The sequence below is a fragment of the Pongo abelii genome, chromosome 13 (genome assembly GCF_028885655.2).
Source record: "Pongo abelii isolate AG06213 chromosome 13, NHGRI_mPonAbe1-v2.0_pri, whole genome shotgun sequence".
NCBI lineage: Eukaryota > Metazoa > Chordata > Mammalia > Primates > Hominidae > Pongo > Pongo abelii.
In genome coordinates this window covers 84985334-85003519 of record NC_071998.2, presented here as the reverse complement: position 1 = coordinate 85003519, position 18186 = coordinate 84985334, and the positions used below count along the sequence as shown (strand labels likewise).

Below are 18186 nucleotides of genomic sequence, written 5' to 3'. Positions count from 1 at the left end.
GGAGCTGTGTATTTTCTATCTGTGTAAGAGGGAGTCTAAGAAAATTTCTGGGCAAGTCTGTGCTTCTGAGTATGTGGCACACCAGAATGTTAACTTAGCTCCTGAGAAACAAGAGTGGTGAGCTCTGCAGAGACAAGTCCATGGCCTGGAGAACCAGCATCTGAGGACATCTACAGAGAAAAGTCAAAAGTAACTGCTTTCAACTACACTAAAAATGACAACTAATTTCATTAGATAAGGGGCAGGGGTAGGACTTATTTGGACCAAGCTAAGGAAGGGATGGTTTATAGATCACCTCAAGAATAATCTCTGTGGTGAAATCTTGAGCCCTGGGTTGACCTCAAATAAACACAAAATGACTGAGCTTACCCCAGTTACTATACAGTCAGTGACCCTGTGTCAATGCTAAGGAAGTCAAGCCTAACGCAAACAGGATTCTGCAAGGTGAAAGCAGCCCTTTCTGCATGCTTGCTCAGTGTTCCCAACAATGAGGTGCTGTGAATATACCTTGCATTGATGCGGCAGATGAAAAGAAAGGTACCCACCTCTGGACATGAGAACCAAATTTAGAATAATATTTAAGGAACAAAATGAGATACTGATCATGACAAATATGAAATCAGTCACAATAAACACAACGAAGAAACCCACTAAAATGTACCAGTGAGTACTGAGTCTTTTCTTCCTTAATTTCTACAAGTGGGCAGGTAAAACACTGAAAAGTGAGATCTAGAACACCAAGAACTAGTAATTTCCTTCTATATTCAAGATTTCAGAAAGGGATCATTACTTCCTAAAGTCATAGAATAGGCTGAGAATGCAGTGGGTGCCTGGTGGGCGTGGGAGGCCCACCTATCTGCATTCTTAAGTCCACCGTGGAGTCACTTCCAGGAATTTGCTGTACAGCTGAATTTCCAGCCTCGTGTTCTCTACTTTTTGTGACAAGAGGCTCACTTTTCACAAGGGAACTGACTATTCCACTGTTAGACAGCTCAAATGTTTTCTTTCCTTCCTTCTTTAGAGATGGGGATCTCACTTTGTTGCTTAGGCTGCACTCAAACTTTTGGGCTCAAGGCCTCCTCCTGCCTCAGCCTCTTGAGTAGCTGGGACTACAGATGCCTGCCAACACGCTGGGCTTCAAATGTTCTCTAGTGTTGAGTTAAAATCCATTCTGTAAACACTGGTTCTGGTTCTTCCCACTGAAAATAAAGAATAAAGCTTCTCTTTGTCTTGAAAGATTTTCAAATATCTGAAGACAGAACTTTTCCAAGACTTTCCCTATTTCTGTTTTTCAAACATTCCTAGGTATATGTAATTGTTTCCAGATCTTTCACTATAATTTCCCTTCTTCTGAGGGCCCTTCTTCTCTCCCCTTCATAGCTAAACCTCCAAACCAAGGTGACTACCCCTGCCATCTCCACGTGTCACAGGTCTCATCCTTAGCCTACTCAGCTCTGGCCTCTGCCTCCACTCTCAAATCAAACCACTCTTGCTAAGGCCTCCGATGATCTGTTTTGAGGTGGACTCTTTAGAGTTTCTATTTGACTGTGCAGCAGCATGCAACACAATTGAACACTTTAGTTTTAATTTTTAATTTTTTTTAAAGACAGCACCTTGCTCTGTCGCACAGGCTACAGAGCAGTGATGTGATCATAGCTCACTGCAGCCTTGAATTCCTGGGCTCAAACAATCCTCCTGCCTCAGCCTCTCTGGTAGCCAATATGACAGGTGCCTGCCACCATGCCTGGCCCATATATTTTTGAGAATATTTTATATTTTTACTTTGAATCAATGTCAAACTTACAGAAAAGTTACAAAAGTTACAAATAATATTTTTCCTTGGCTGGGCATGGTGGCTCGTGCCTGTAATCCCAGCACTTTGGGAGGCTGAGGAGGGCAGATCACCTGAGGTGGGCAGATCACCTGAGGTCAGTAGTTAGATACCCACCTGGCCAACACGGTAAAACCCAGTCTCCACTAAAAATACAAAAATGAGCTGGGTGTAGTGGCGCACGCCTGTAGTCCCAGCTACTTGGGAGGCTGAGGCAGGATAATTGCTTGCACCTGGAAGGCAGAGGTTGCAGTGAGCTGAGATTGCACCACTGCACTCTAGTCTGGGTGACAGAGCGGGACTGTTTCAAAAAAAAAAAAAAAAAAGAATATTTTTCCTTGAATTTTTTAGAGTAACTTGCAGAAATGCTGCCCCATTACGCCAAATAATTTAGTGTTTATTTCCCACAAAGATATTCTTTTTTTTTTTTTTACTGTTGATAGTTTTCTTTTACTATTATTATTATTATACTTTAAGTTTTAGGGTACGGGGCACAATGTGCAGGTTAGTTACATATGTATACATGTATCATGCTGGTGTGCTGGACCCATTAACTCGTCATTTAGCATTAGGTATATCTCCTAATGCTATCCCTCCCCCTCCCCCGACCCCACAACAGTCCCCAGAGTGTGATGTTCCCCTTCCTGTGTCCATGTGTTCTCACTGTTCAATTGCCATCTATGAGTGAGAATATGCGGTGTTTGGTTTTTTGTCCTTGCGGAAGTTTACTGAGAATGATGATTTCCAATTTCATCCACGTCCCTATAAAGGACATGAACTCATCATTTTTTATGGCTGCATAGTATTCCATGGTGGATATGTGCCACATTTTCTTAATCCAGTCTATCATTGTTGGACATTTGGGTTGGTTCCAAGTCTTTGCTATTGTGAATAGTGCTTCAATAAACATACGTGTGCATGTGTCTTTATAGCAGCATGATTTATAGTCCTTTGGGTATATACCCAGTAATGGGATGGCTGGGTCAAATGGTATTTCTAGTTCTAGATCCCTGAGGAATCGCCACACTGACTTCCACAATGGTTGAACTAGTTTACAGTCCCACCAACAGTGTAAAAGTGTTCCTATTCCTCCACATCCTCTCCAGCACCTGTTGTTTCCTGACTTTTTAATGATTGCCATTCTAACTGGTGTGAGATGGTATCTCATCCCACAAAGATATTCTTGAAAATTACCCCAAATCAGAAAATTATGGTTGAGATATTACTACTTGCCCTCTATTCCTCAGACCTCATTCAAGCTTCACTGATTACTCCAAAAATGTTCCTTACAGTAAAAGGACATGTTGTATTTAGCTGTCCTGTTTCTTTCACCTATTTCACACTCGAACAAGTTCCTCAGTCTTTCCTTGACTTTGATGACCTTGACACTTTTGAAGAGTATAGGCCAGTTATTTTGTAGCAATCTCTCTCAATTTGGGCATGCTGTTTCCTCATGATTAGACTCAGAAGCTCTTGCATTTATTAGTAAAGAACGGTATCTAGAAACCAATGTCTGCGTGTTAGGTATGCTCATTGCCATTAGAGTGTTACTGCTGCCAGGCCTTAAAAACAGAGAATTCTGAAGCTCTCCCCCTACAAAACTATCTTTATCTGAAACACAGCATGGGGAAGTTCAAGCCTAGGATGCTTTCAAAAACAATGGAGGTTTTGGCTAAGCAGTTATTAATAAGAGTAGCCTCATAGCTTCATGAGACCAATAAGCTGAACTGTAGTCACACTAGTTTGCCAGAGAGAACCAACGAAAGAGACAACTAAGCCCTCTCATGGAGTATGATCAAACCTCAAGACTGACCTCAAAAACGGCCACCACCCAAACTTAATTAGATCAGATTGTAGGGCAACAGATGACCCAGGGCTTTGTCAAAAGCAACAGAGTGATCAGCAGGTAATTAGTGGAACCCAACAGCTGGTGTACTAACAACTGAGGGAGACAGCCTAACAGAGAGATTCGTGGAAGAGGGAAAGAGTGCCCTGCTAAAAAAAAAACACTGTCTTCTCAGGGTGACTGCGTTTGCTTGGCCAAGGCCCTGCCCTCTTAGGAGTCACATCAGAGGCTTCAAACTATGAAGAAAAAAAGACTAGTCCATCACTAAGATGGTCTAGTCAAGTCTCTGATCAAATAGACAGGCAAATAACAACAAAAACAAGTCCGGGGAGGGAAGAGTATCTAGAGGTGCTAAAAAATATTACCTAAAATGTCCAGTTTTCAACAAAAAGTATGAGACATGGAAAGAAAGAAAAAAGTATGACCTATACACAGAAAAAAGTGTAGTCAATAGACACTATCTGTTAGAGGGGCCAGGCATCTGATATACCAAAGCCTTCAAAGCAGCCATTACAAATTATGTTCAAAGTCCTAAAGGAACCCATGTTTAAAGAAGTAGAAGAAGCTATGATGACAATGTTTCATCAGATACAGAATACCAATAAAGAGATGGGAATTATAAAAAGGAAGCAAATGGAAAGTCAGAAGTTAAAAAGTACAAAAACAATGAAAAATTCACTCAAGCAGCTCAACAGAGGATCTGAAGTGGCAGAAAGAAGAATTAGAGAACCTGAAGATAGACTGATAGAGATTATGCACTCTGAAAAACACAGAGAATAAGAAATGAAAAAATGAACAGAGCCTCACAGAAATGTGGAATACCATTAAGTGAACCAACATATACCTTATTATAAGTGAACAGAAAGAGAGTTGAGAGAGGAGTAGAAAAAACTTTTAGAAATAATGGCTTAAAGCTTCCCAAATCTGATGAAAAACATTAATCCACACATCCAAGAAGTTCAAAAAACTCTAAGTAGGATACATACAAATAGATCCACATTAAAACACATCACAGTAAAAATGCTCAAATAGAAAAATGACTCCTTGTGTACAAAGAAACCTCAAAAAGATTAAGTTTACTTCTCATCAGAAACCATGGAGACCAGAAAGTAGAGGAACGACATATTCAAAGTGCTAAATATTAAGCTGTCAATCAAGAATCTTACATGCAGCAAGATTTCTGTCAAAAATGAAGGGGAAATAAAGGAATTCCCTGGTAACAAAAAGCAGAGAATTTGTTGTTAGCAGACTCAGCGCATAAGAAATATAAAGGAGGTTCTTCAGATTAAAAGCAAGTTACCCAAGACTAATGTGAATCCATGTGAAAGAAAGGACACCAGCAAATTACAAGAGACAGTATGTATTTATATGAAATGTCCCAAGGAGGCAAATTGACAGGGACAGAAAGTAGATTAGTGTTTGCCAGGGGGACTAGGGTGAAAGTGGAACGGGGACTGACTGTTGGGATACTGTGAAATATATATTTGGTCTTGGCATACAATTCCTGAAATCCTTGGAATCTCCAAGGTGGTATCTTTTTGTATGTTAATGAGTTGACTAGTGGCTGTCAGTCCCTCCGTAGCTTCAGGATGGGGGCTGGCCATTGGAAAGACCAAGGTAGGATTACAGCGTTGGGACTTTCAGCACCAAATCCAGCTTCTGGGGAGGGGAGAGGGCTGAAGGTTAAGTTGATCAACAATGGCCAGTGGTTTAGTCAATCATGCCATGTGATGAAGCCTTAATAAAAGCTTAGAAGGACAGGGTTCAAAGAGCTGAGAACATGGAGGTTGCTGGAGGGTGGCACACTTGGGGTCAGCATGGATGCTCTGTGCCTCTTCCATCATACGTCACCCTTATGCATCTCTTCATCTCCATCCTTTGTAACAGCCTTTATAATAAATTGGTAAATGTGTTTCCTAGAGTACTGTTAGCCACTATAGCAAATTAATGAAATCCAAAGAGAGGGGTGTGGGAACCCCAATTTATAGCCAGTCAGTCAGAAGCACAGGTTAAACAAGCAGGGGCTTGTGACTGGCATCAGAAGTAGGAGGCAATCTTATAAGACTGAGCCCTCAACCTGTGGGATCTGACACTATCTCTAGGTAGATAATGTCAGAATTAAATTGGAGGACACCCATCTGGAGTCCCCTGCAGAATTTATTGCTTGTTTGGTGTGTGGAAAAAACCCCACACATCTGGTGTCAGAAACATGTTATGAGAGTGTAGCAGGATAAACTGAGTTTGCTTATTACTCTGTATTCTCAAGTGCTAATTGGTAGAACATTTCTTTTTGGTCTGATGAAAATAGTCTGGATTTAAATAGTGTTGATGACTGCACAGCCTTAAATATATACTAAAAACCAATGACTACTTTAAAAGGGTCAATTTTATGGTATGTGACTTATATCTCAATAATTTTAAAAGGGCAAATAATTTGAGTGGGCATTTCTCCAAAAAAGATGTAGAAAGTTTCAATAAATACATGAAAAGATGCTCAACATCACTAGTCATTAGGGAAATGCATATAAAAACCACAATGAAATACCACTTCATACCTACTAGGATGGCTACAATCAAATGGCCGATAATAACAAGTATCAATGGGGATGTAAAAAAAAATGAGAGCCCTTATCTACTGCTGGTGGGTATATAAAATGAAGCAAACACTTTGGAAAACGGTCTGGCAGTTCCTCAAATGATTAAACAGAGTTACCATATGACCCAGTTCTTTCCTCCTAGGTAAATACCCAAGAAAAATGAAAACATATGTCCACACAAAAACTCAGGTTTTATTATTACTCATAATAGCCAAAAAGTGAAAAGAGTCCAAATGCCCATCAGGGGAATGGATAAATGGAATGTGGTATATCTACACAATGGAAAATTGTTCAACCATAAAAAGGAAGCAGCACTGATGCATGCTACAACATGGATGAAACTTGAAAACATTATGCTAAGTGAAAAAAGCCAATCACAAAAGACCACATATTTATATGGTTCCATTTATATGAAATGTCCAGAAAAAATGAAATCTATAGAGACAGAAAGTAGTCTGGTGGCTCCTTGGGCCAGTGGGGAGGGAAAGAACAAATGGCAGCCGGTGCTTGCTAAAGAGTACAAAGTGGCCAGGCATAGTGGCTCACGCCTGTAATCCCAGCACTTTGGGAGGCTGAGGCAGGTGGATTACCTGAGGCCAGGAGTTCGAGACCAGCCAGCCTGACCAACATGGTGAACCCTGTCTCCACTAAAAATACAAAATTAGCTAGGTGCGGTAGCATGCGCCTGTAATCCCAGCTACTTGAGAGGCTGAAGCAGAGGAATTGCTTGAACCTGGGAGACAGAGGTTGCAGTGAGCCAAGATCATGCCACTGCACTGCAGCCTGGGCAACAAGAGCGAAACTCCGTCTCAAAAAAAAAAAAAAAAAAAAACAACAACCACACACACACACACACACACACACACACACACACAACAAAACAAAAAAGACAAGGTTTCTTTTTGGGGTGATAATAATCTTCCAAAACTGACTTTGGTGTTGGTTACATAGCTCTTTGAATGTTCTAAAAACACTGGATTGGTACTTTAAATGGGTGAATTATTGATAATTATACCTCAAAAAAGTTAAAGGAAATTCTCCCTTTCTCCCTCCTTCCTGCTCTCCTTTCCTTAATAAAGCAAAAAGCTACTAGGCAGACTTCTGGTTCTGTCCAAGTAGAGTTGCCTCATTCCTCATCCTTACGTCTTAGAAACTCTGGACACAATAGAACAGATAAACATAGAAAGACTCTGAGAGGGAGAGACTGTCTAAGGACCTCAGGACTTGAGGAACAATATAGCTGTGAGCTACCTGGGATTCTTCATTGCCTCCAATATATCCCCAATAGGGTGCTGCAGAAGCCTTCAACCCAGAACAAGCTATAAGAAAAGCCTGTCCCCCTTTGTCAAAGGTCTGTGGAAAATGTGACCTAACAACTGAATATATTTTTGGCAATACCCATGCTACTCCAGTTAAAAACGCCATATCATCTTCCAACCCCTAGTTTCAGAGAGGATGGAGAGGGAGCTGATCATCTATCAAATACTCCTGCTCTGCAGAAGTGGAATCAATCTACTTCTCCCATCAGGTGGTGTCGGAGGGATAAACATGGATCTCATCTTCTACTGTGTCTAGAAGGACCATGTGGTGCTCTGATTCCCCCACTGGGTGGTTTTGGGGCTGATCAGGGAGCTAATTTTCCATACCGCAACTGGAAGAAGCAGGTGGCACTCTGATTCCCCTGCTGGGTGGTGGTGGTGACCTGAGCAGAAAGATGATTTCCCCCATCAGATAGAAATGGGCAGTGCTGCAGTTCCCCTGCCAGGGTGGTGTCATTGGGGTCTATCTGTGAGCTGTGCCTCATCCAGCAGTAACCAGTCTTAACAGGGTGGTTTGAAGTGGGATTAGTCAATACCAGGCTCACCACCTGCCTCTACGTAAGCGGGACCCAGTGGAGACCTGAACCTTCGTTCTCATCCATCAACAAGGACATTGAACAAAGCTGTGCAAGTGGGGGCCTGTAAACACTCTACTTTCCCCATAACTTTCATCTTAGTGAGGCCCAGTGGGGAGACAAACCTCCACATTCAATTGGCGTCCACAAGACTGAACAGTGCAGTAGGAGGAAAGGCTAGTTGGTATTCATGTCCCTGCTGCCGCTGCCCCAAGCAACAGGGGAGCTTCAAGGTGAGCTGAGCCTCCACACTCATTTGCCATCAATGAAGCAGAATGAGGGGTGTGAAGCAGGATAGTCAACATTCCCGTTTCCCAATCCCCTGGTGTCAATGGGGTCCAGTGGGGAGCTGAACTCCCAACTCCACCTGTATGAGGAGGAAAGAGGTGGTGGGGAGTGGGAGGCTTGGCATTACACTTTCCACCTTCTCCTCCCCTGAGGACCACAGGGCCCAGCCGGGAATGAGCTTCAGTCACACCTCGCAGAAACAAAACAGTGCGAGTTGCCCTCTACTTCTTCCTAGGTGGCAGCGAGGCCCAGATTTGTTTTTTCTCATGTTGCTGATCTTAACCCCCCGACTCAAAGGCAACATGACAGTGCAAGGCAATGTCCCACTTTCACCACAAAGATGTCAAACACAACTGGTGAGACAGCTGAAATTCCACTTCGTCATCTGGACTGAGGCAGTGTTTCTAAGCACCCGACTTTTGTTGGGGTGGTGTCCGTGAGGCTGAACAGGGAGCTGGGCATATACACTCACCTGGCTCCTGGGTAATGCTTCAAGAAGAAGACTGCCTGACAAGCGAGAAAAAAAAGGACCCAAAATGTCCAGAATACAGTTGAAAATCACTTGTCATACCAAGAATGAGGAAAATCACAACTTGAATCAGAAGAAACAATCAACAGACATCAAAATGGAGATAAATGATATGCTGAAAATTTCCAATAAGGACTTTAATTATAATGTGTCTTGGCACTGATTCCTAGAATAACTGGAATCATACAGAGAATGTTCTCTGCCCACAATGAAATCAAACTAGAAATCGATAACAGAAAGACAGCAGGAAAAACTCCAAAGACTTGGAAATTAAACGTCAAACTTATAAATAAATCATGAGTCAAATAGGAAGTCTCAAAGGAAATTACAAAACACACAGAACTGAATCAAAATGAAAATATATCAAAATATATATAAGATGCTGGTAAAGCAGAGATTTGTAAGAAATTTCTATCACTTAATGCTTATGTTAGAGGAGAGGAAAGGTCTCGAATTAGTAATCCAGATTTCAACCTAAGTAAACTAGAAAAATGAGAACAAAACACACACAAAACAACATTGGACAGATAAAAATAAGAACACGAATCAGTAAGATTAAAAATGGAAAACAACAGTGCAAATCAGTGATATAAGAAGCTGGCTCTGTGAAAAAATTAATAAAATTGATAAACCTCTAGCAAGACTGACAAAAATTTTAAAAAGACACAAATCACCCATATCAGGAATGAAACACAGCTATCACTACAGATCTGGCAAGACTGACAAAAATAAAAAAAAGACACAAATCACCCACATCAGGAGTGAAACAGGAGCTATCACTACAGATCTGGCATCCATTTAAAGGATAACAAGGAACTAATACAAACAAATTAGAAATTGTTGACATAAATTTGACAACTTAGAAGAAATGGATCAACTCCTTGAACACTGCCAACTACCAACTACCAAGACTCAACCAAGATGAATGAGACAACCTGAACAGTTCTATAAAAATTAAAGAAATTGAATTAATAAACAAAAAGTTCCCCAAAAGAAATCTCCTGGCTTAAATTACCTCACTGGAGAATGCTACCGAACATTTAAAGAAGAATGGGCACCAATTTTCCACAATGCCTTCCAGAAAATAGAAGAAGAAGGAACATTTCCCACCTCCTTTTATGGGGCTAACATTACCCTGATACCAAAAGCAGATAAAGAGAGTACAAAAAGAGAAAACTATAGTCCCACATCAATCCTGAACTTAGGAAAAAAATCCTCAACAAAATACGAGCAAATCAAATCCAGCAATGCATAAAAAGAATTATACACCACTACCAAATGAAATTTATTATAGGTACAGGCTGGTTTAACATTAAAAAATCAATCAATATAATCCACCACACCAACAGGCTAAAGAAGAAAAATCATATGATCATATCAATTAACACAGAAAAAACATTAGATAAAAAAATTCAACACTGACTCATGATAAAAACTCTCAGCAAGTTAAGAATAGAGGGGAACTAATTCAACTTGTTATGGAAAACTTACTGCTAACATCATACTGAAAGGTGAAAGACTGAATGCCTTCCCCCTATGGTCAGGAAGAAGGCAAAGACTCTGCTCTTGTGACTCCTATTCTGCTTGGTAGAAGTTTTAGGCTACTATGATAAGGCAAGAAAAAAAAAATTACAGCATATGAATTGGAAAAGAGGAAACAGAACTGTCCTTATTTGCAGACATGATTGTTTATGTAAGAAAATCCCAAGGAATCACCAAAAACTTCCCAGAATCGAAAGTGAGTTCAGCAAAGTAGTAAGGCATAAAATCAACACACAAAAGTCAATTGCATTTCTATACACAAACAAAAAACATGTGGAAACTGCATTTAAAAACACAATACCTAGGCCAGGTGTGGTGGCTCATGCCTATAATCCCAGCATTTTGCGAGGCCAAGGTGGGCAGATCACCTGAAGTCAGGAGTTTGAGACCAGCCTGGGCAACATGGCATAACTGTGTCTCTGCTAAAAATACAAAAATTAGCTGGGCGTGGTGGCAGGCGCCTGTAATCCCAGCTACTCAGGAGGCTGAGGCAGGAGAATTGCTTGAACCTGGGAGGTGGAGGTTACAGTGAGCTGAGTTCATGCCACTGCACTCCCATCATGGGCAACAGAGTGAAACTCCATCTCAAAACAAACAAACAAAAAAATCACAATACCAGTTAAAATCACCGCAAAGAAAATGAAATACTTAAGTATAAACCTAAAACATGTATGAATCTATATGCTGAAAATTATAAAATTCTGATGAAATAAATCAAAGATATAAAAAAAGAGAAACATATTGTGATTATAAATTAGAAGACGCAACAAAGTAAAGATGGCAATCTCCTCAAATTGATTTACAAATTTAATTCTTATAAAAATCCCAGTAATATTTTTTGCTGACATAAATAAGCTTATTTAAAGTCACAGGTCCTATCTAAGATGATCCTGAAAAAGAGGATAAGTGGGAAGAATCACTCTATCCAATACTAAGGCCTATTACATAACTACGGTATTCATGACAGGGTGGTATTGGTGGATGGACAGATATATAGATCAGTGAAACCCAACAATGAATCTACAAACACATTCACATAGCTTCAGGGCACCGGGATAGATGAAAAGTTCTGAAGACTTGACAGCAAAAGTGTAATCCATAAAAGAATAATTGGACTTCATGAGAATTAAAAACTTTTTCTCAGAGAAAGATCATATGAAGAAATGGAAAGGTAAGTTACAGAGTGGGAGAATGTATCTGCAAACCACGTATCAGAGCAAGATCTAGTATCTAGAGTATATAAAGAACTCTTAAAACTCAACAGTAAAAAAAACAACAATTAGTGGATAAAAGACATGCACAGATACATAAAAGGAGAATATACAGATGGCAGATAAGCACATGAAAAGAGGTTATCATCATTAGCCATTAAGGAAATGCAAATTAAAACCACAAAAGACACCACTATAGAACTGCTCTAATGGCTAAAATAAATACTGATAAAACCTAATGCTGGTGAGGATGTAGAGAAACTTGATCACTTGTACATTGTTGGTAGGAATGTAAAATGGTACAATTACTCTGGAAAACAATTTGGCAGTTTCATATAAAGTCAAACATGCAACTATCATATGACCTAGAAAGTAAATTCTTGGGTATTTATCCCAAAGTAATAAAAACTCATCTACACACAAAAATCTGTACATGAATGTTTACAGCAGCTTTATTCATAATAGCCCCAAACTGGAAAGAATCCAGATACCCTTCAGTGAATGAACTGATAAACACACTGTGGTACATCCATACCACGGAATACTACTCAGCAATAAAAAGGAATCAACTATTGGTACACACAACAACCTGGATGAAACTCAAAGGAATTAGGCTGACTGAAAAAAGTCACTCCTAAAAGGTTACATACTGTATGATTTTATATACATAACATTCTTGCGATGACAAAATTATAGAACTGGGGAACAGATAGTGGTTGCCACAGGCCAGAGTTAGGAGGGTAGGTGGGTTTGACTATAAAGGAAGTAGGAGGGATCCTGTGTTGATGGAACTGTTCTGTATTTTGACCATAACAATGTCAATAACCTGGCTGTGATATTATTATTACACAATAGTTTTTCAAGCTGCTACTATTGGTGGAAACTGGATAAAGGGTAAATACGAGTCCTCTGTATTATTTCTTATATTTGCATGTGAATGTACAATTATCTCAATATTTTAATTAAAAATGTATATATAATCAAAGAGAAACAGCCATACATAAAGCCTAAGCAAGGGTCATCTAGCAAAGGTCAGGGCAACACAAGGCAGGCAAATAGTAGGGTGCATGGCATACGTTGTGGGGCCTGGCAGGGTACAGGCCCTGTGTGGAAAATACAGCTGAGTTGGGTGATGGCCTGGCAGGGTTGAGAAACTGGTTAGGAAAAGGAGGGCTGAGTAAATAAGCAAACATACTGGGGATAATAAGAGCCAGGTTTCTCATTCTTACATAATTATAAATGGGAACAGCTATAAAGATGGTGTAATAATGGATTAGAATTGAAAGTATTGGCCGGGAGTGGTGGCTCATGCCTGTAATCCCAGCACTTTGGGAGGCAGAGGCAGGCAGATCACGAGGTCAGGAGATCCAGACCATCCTGGCTAACCGGTGAAACCCCATCTCTACTAGAAATACAAAAAATTAGCCAGGCGTGGTGGCGGGTGCCTGTAGTCCCAGCTACTCGGGAGGCTGAGGCAGGAGAATGGCGTAAACCGGGAGGCGGAGGTTGCAATGAGCCGAGACTGCACCACTGCACTCCAGCCTGGGCGACAGAGCGAGACTCTGTCTCAAAAAAAAAAAAAAAAAAAAAAAAAAGAAAGTATTGGCCGGGCATGGTGGCTCACGCCTATAATCCCAGTACTTTGAGAGGTCAAAGCAGGCAGATTACTTGAGGTCAGGAGTTCAAGACCAGCCTGGCCAACATGGTGAAACCCCGTCTCTACTAAAAAAAATTAGCTGGGCGCAGTGGCGGGTGCCTGTAATCCAAGCTACTTGGGAGGCTGAGGCAGGAGAATTGCTTAAACACAGGAGGCGGAGGTTACAGTGAGCAGAGATCGCACCACTGCACTCCACCCTGGGCAACAGAGTGAGACTGTCCAAAAAAAAAAAAGAATTGGAAGTACCAAAGTGAACTTGTGGTTTTCAATATATATAGACAGAAACAGAAATAAATATACAGTTGACTCTTGAATACAAGTTTTAACTGAGCTGGTCCACTTATATGCAGATTTTTATCAACCAAAAGGTACTGAAAATACAGTATATGCAAGATGCAAAACCCTTTAGCATGGGTGGGTACCACAGAGGAGACTGTGAGACTTGAGTATGCATGGATTTGGTATACCAGGATTGGGAGGGTCCTGGAACCAATCCCCTGTGTACAAGGAGGGATGACTGTACACATAAAAATGGACAGGTACATATGTATATGTATGAACACATATTTCCCAGCTTTGTCCCCTAAAAGGGGTTGGGAATCATGATATTCCAGTAGTAGTGAGCATACCAGATCTTGGTTATATTTCCTACTAAAAAGAACCAAGGCTCCTTGAAGAAATGGCTGATTTCTGGGCCAGGGCAAGAAAAGAATAAAATGAGCTGGAAGATCTTGCTGTGCCAGAAAGTGAGGAATATAGGAATGGTGGGGACATATAAAATGGACATTGTAAACAGCTTGAAGGGGTTCTTACTGTCCAAATACGGGGAAACTGAAGCATCCAAATAAATCATAGTAAAGGATTACAATCCACTGAACAAAATAGGAATCCACGCTAAATAAATAAAAAATTGAACAAATAATAGGAAATTCTTCCTTACACTAGAATGCTAACTAATAAAGACAGAAGGGATAATGAAATCAGAAAATCTCCAGTTATCAGAGGGCTGGGCAGGGGGAGAAAATCTCCAGTTATCCATCACAGTAGTAATTAATTCAGGCAAGAAACAGCAATAGATGCTAAAACTGCTAGGTAAAAGTTGGATGTGGAACAGGATATTTACGTAGTCTGAAAGCATCTCTCCTTAAAATATTAACTATGAGGGAGGGGAGAAAGAATAATTTACAATGGATAAACTTTGGCAGACATCACTTTACTGATGTGATCAAACTAAACATAACCAATGACGGGGCAAAACGACGTCTTGTATTATCTGTGACCCTTCTACCAAAAATGCAGAATCTCAGTCTTATCATGAGGAAACAGCAGACAAACCCAAACTGAGGAACATGTTACAAAAAAAAAATAGTCTATAATCTTAAAAAATGTTAAGGTCATAAAGGTCAAGAAAGGAGTGACTAGGGCCTTTGAAAGGGATTTAAAAAACGTTACCAGAATCATTTTCCTATTAAAGGATATTATTGGGACTGCTGACAAAACTTGAATGGGGGTCTCTGGGTGAAAAGAATGTAGGAGTTCTTTTGTGTGCTTTTCTTGTACCTTTACTGTAAGTTTGAAATTATTTCAAAATAAAAAAATTAACATCACAAAAAGCAAGACAATCATACAGCTTGGGCATCCTGAGGGAGGAATATAGCACTGCCCATGAAACAGTCTTGCTAATTAAAAAAAATCTGACTAGACTCTACATCTATCTACCAATTTATAGAAAATATCATGTCGATATTATCAGCAAAATACAGGTTGTGGCAAACTCCACACAGCAAAAAAACCTGTTTTCTCCAACAAATAAACTGTAAGGAAAAAGAGACAGAGGGAAGCCCAAGTTTAAAAGAGATTGAAAGCCAGGCACGGTAGCTCACACCTGTAATCCTAACACTTTCAGAGGCTGTGGTAGGTGGATCACTTGAGGCCAGGAGTTTGAGACCAGCCTGGCCAACATGGCTAAACCCTGTCTCTACTAAGAAAACAAAAATTAGCCAGGCATGGTGGCGCATGCCTGTAATCCCAGCTACTCGGGAGGCTGAAACATGAGAATTGCTTGAACTTGGGAGGCAGAGGTTACAGGGAGCTGAGATGGTGCCACTGCACTCCAGCCTGGGAGACAAAAAGGAAAAGAGATTGAAGCTAAATAGCAACCAATTACAATGTATTGACTTTTTTTGGATCCCAATTCAAACAAATTATACACACACGATACATATATGTATAATTATAGCTATGGTATATCTATAAGACAACTAGAAAATTGAACACTGTTTAGATATTTGATGATATCAAGTAAATACTGTTGATTATTTGAGGTATGGTAGTAATAATGTGGTTTATTATTATTATTATTATTATTATTATTTTTGAGATGGAGTCTCACTGTGTCACCCAGGCTGGAATGCAGTGGCATGATCTTGGCTCCCTGCAACCTCTACCTCCCAGGTTCAAGCAATTCTCCTGCCTCAGCGTCTCGAGTAGCTGGGATTACAGGCATATGCCACCACGCTTGGCTAATTTTTTTGTATTTTTAGTAGAGATGGGGTTTCACCATATTGGCCAGGCTGGTCTCGAACTCCTGATCTTATGATCCACCCACCTCAGCCTCCCAAAGTGCTGAGATTACAGGCGTGAGCTACCGTGCCCAGCCAACGATGTGGTTATTTAACAAAATGACGCGATGCCTTGAGTTTGCTTCAAAGTAATACGGATGCAGGGAACTGAGAGAAGTGAGTGGCTGAGATTGTTAAAGCTGGGTTATGGTACATATTTGAGGGATGATGCAGACATGGGGGATGATACAAATATGGGGATCTTTATTTTATTCTGTATACTTTTGTGTTTGAAATTTTCTGTAATAAAAGTTTTTTTATTTTTTATTTTTTAATTTTTTTAAGGCCGGGCATGGTGGCTCACTTCTGTAATCGCAGCAGTTTGGGAGGCTGAGGCAGGCGGGTCATTTGAGGTCAGGAGTTCAAAACCAGCCTGGCCAACATGGTGAAACCCCATCTCTATTAAAAATACAAAAATGAGCCGGGCGTGGTGGCATGCACCTGTGATCCCAGCTACTCAGGAGGCTGAGCCAGGAGAATCTCTTGAACCTGAGAGGCCGAGGCTGCAGTGAGCCAAGATTGTATCACTGCCCTCCAGCCTAGGCAACAGAGTGAGACTCCATCTCAAAAATTAAAAAAAATAATTTTTTTTTTAAGTAGTAGAATCAAGATTTAACTCTAGGTCTGTCTCACTCCACAGCTACTTCTTGATAAGTTTTCTGTTTTCCTTTAAAAATAAATACTTTATTTATGTATCCCCCCAATTAAATTTTCCCATGAATCATTATATAACATTTTAAAAAATACTTCCCATCTACAAACATAATAAAGTATAACTATCTTTATAGATGAAATATGCTTTAATAAAATTAGCTATAAAGCAGATGTTATTTGTCTAGATTTTTTCCTAATTAAAAATTAGCTGCATTTATACTAAGAGGAAAATTTTAATTAAAAAATGTTTTTTGGAAAGGTAAAAATCAGCATACCTAGTGGATCACAATAGAGGTGGTACAACCTTCCTGGAGGTGTTTGGAAATATGCCGGGTTTTTTCATTGTCACTGGAACCTGGGGATGCTACTGGATTTAGTGGGAGGGGTCAGAGATGCTATATGTCTTAGGTGCTCAGAGCTCTCCAGTACAACAAAGAGTTGTCCCACCCCCAAAGCCAACAGAATTGCCATTGAGAAACACCAACTAAGAGGTAACATTTATAACAGAAGAAAGAAAAGGGAAAAAGGTTCGTCTGACTCAGACTTGTTAGCTGAAGAGTTACTCAGGGGGAAAGAAACATTATTCTAGAAGGGAAGCAGCCACTAGACATCATTCTTGCGTTTGTTTTAGACAGTACTTCTTTCTAAGACCAGGGAAACTAACACATTAAGTCTGGCACCTAGAAGCTGTCCACAAATGGTAGTTACCAGTAGTAACTAGTAGTAGTAATGAGAAGTGGGAAACAATGGTTTTCTTGATGAGAGAGAACGCCCCCTGGTGGAGTGGTCAGATTCCAGCAAGAACACAACAGAACTGACTTGTTCCTATCAAGTGTTGAACTCAATACCTTTAGTTAGACCCTTACTCCTTTACTCTTCTTCCTATCATCTAATCCATACTTAGGGGAGAAATCCTTCAAAGTTCTCTATACAGTTGGACTAAAGTGAATGTGGGCAAAGCCCCAAGGGGGCAGTTAGAAAATACTACAAGTGGTACTGCCAAGAGAAATTACTTAACATCTCCCTTGGCTAACTGCCGGTGGTGGCAGCAAGACCAGCAATATCAAAGCAGAAGCAGGGAGGCTCCCAGCTCAGAGCTTGTGATGGTCAGGAAGAGTAAAGGGCAAAGGTGGTAGTAAGAGTTCAAGTCACGACACCTGTCCTTGACTGGGGTGTCATATAAAAAGCAAAACGGCATGGGAGAAAACACACTGGGAGAAGTAGGGCTGGAGTGCTTCTGGATGTGCTAAGTGGCACTTACAACTAATGAAAGGAGAACAAAATTAAAGTTTGATTCATAAGTAGGCCTTTGATGATAGGAACAAATGCATAATCTCAGCTGATGATAATTATGCAGGAGACAAACACTGTTTGCAATACTCCTTCTTAAAAGGCCAAGGCCATTATTCAGGATTTTGAAAAGGAATTCTAACAGGCCAAGATGGTAAGGCAGTAAGTAATACCTGCAACTTGGGATTCGAATATGAAGAAGAGAGCCTTTTGTTTTGTGTCCATT

At 40.3% G+C, this 18186-nt stretch overlaps 1 protein-coding gene across 7 annotated transcripts in view; it reads right to left on the bottom strand.

The window, feature by feature from the left end:
- The window catches only part of PTPDC1 (protein tyrosine phosphatase domain containing 1), a 73629-nt gene that overhangs the window by 20654 nt on the left and 34789 nt on the right, over window positions 1-18186 (bottom strand). The gene's annotated exons all lie outside the window — the stretch shown is intronic.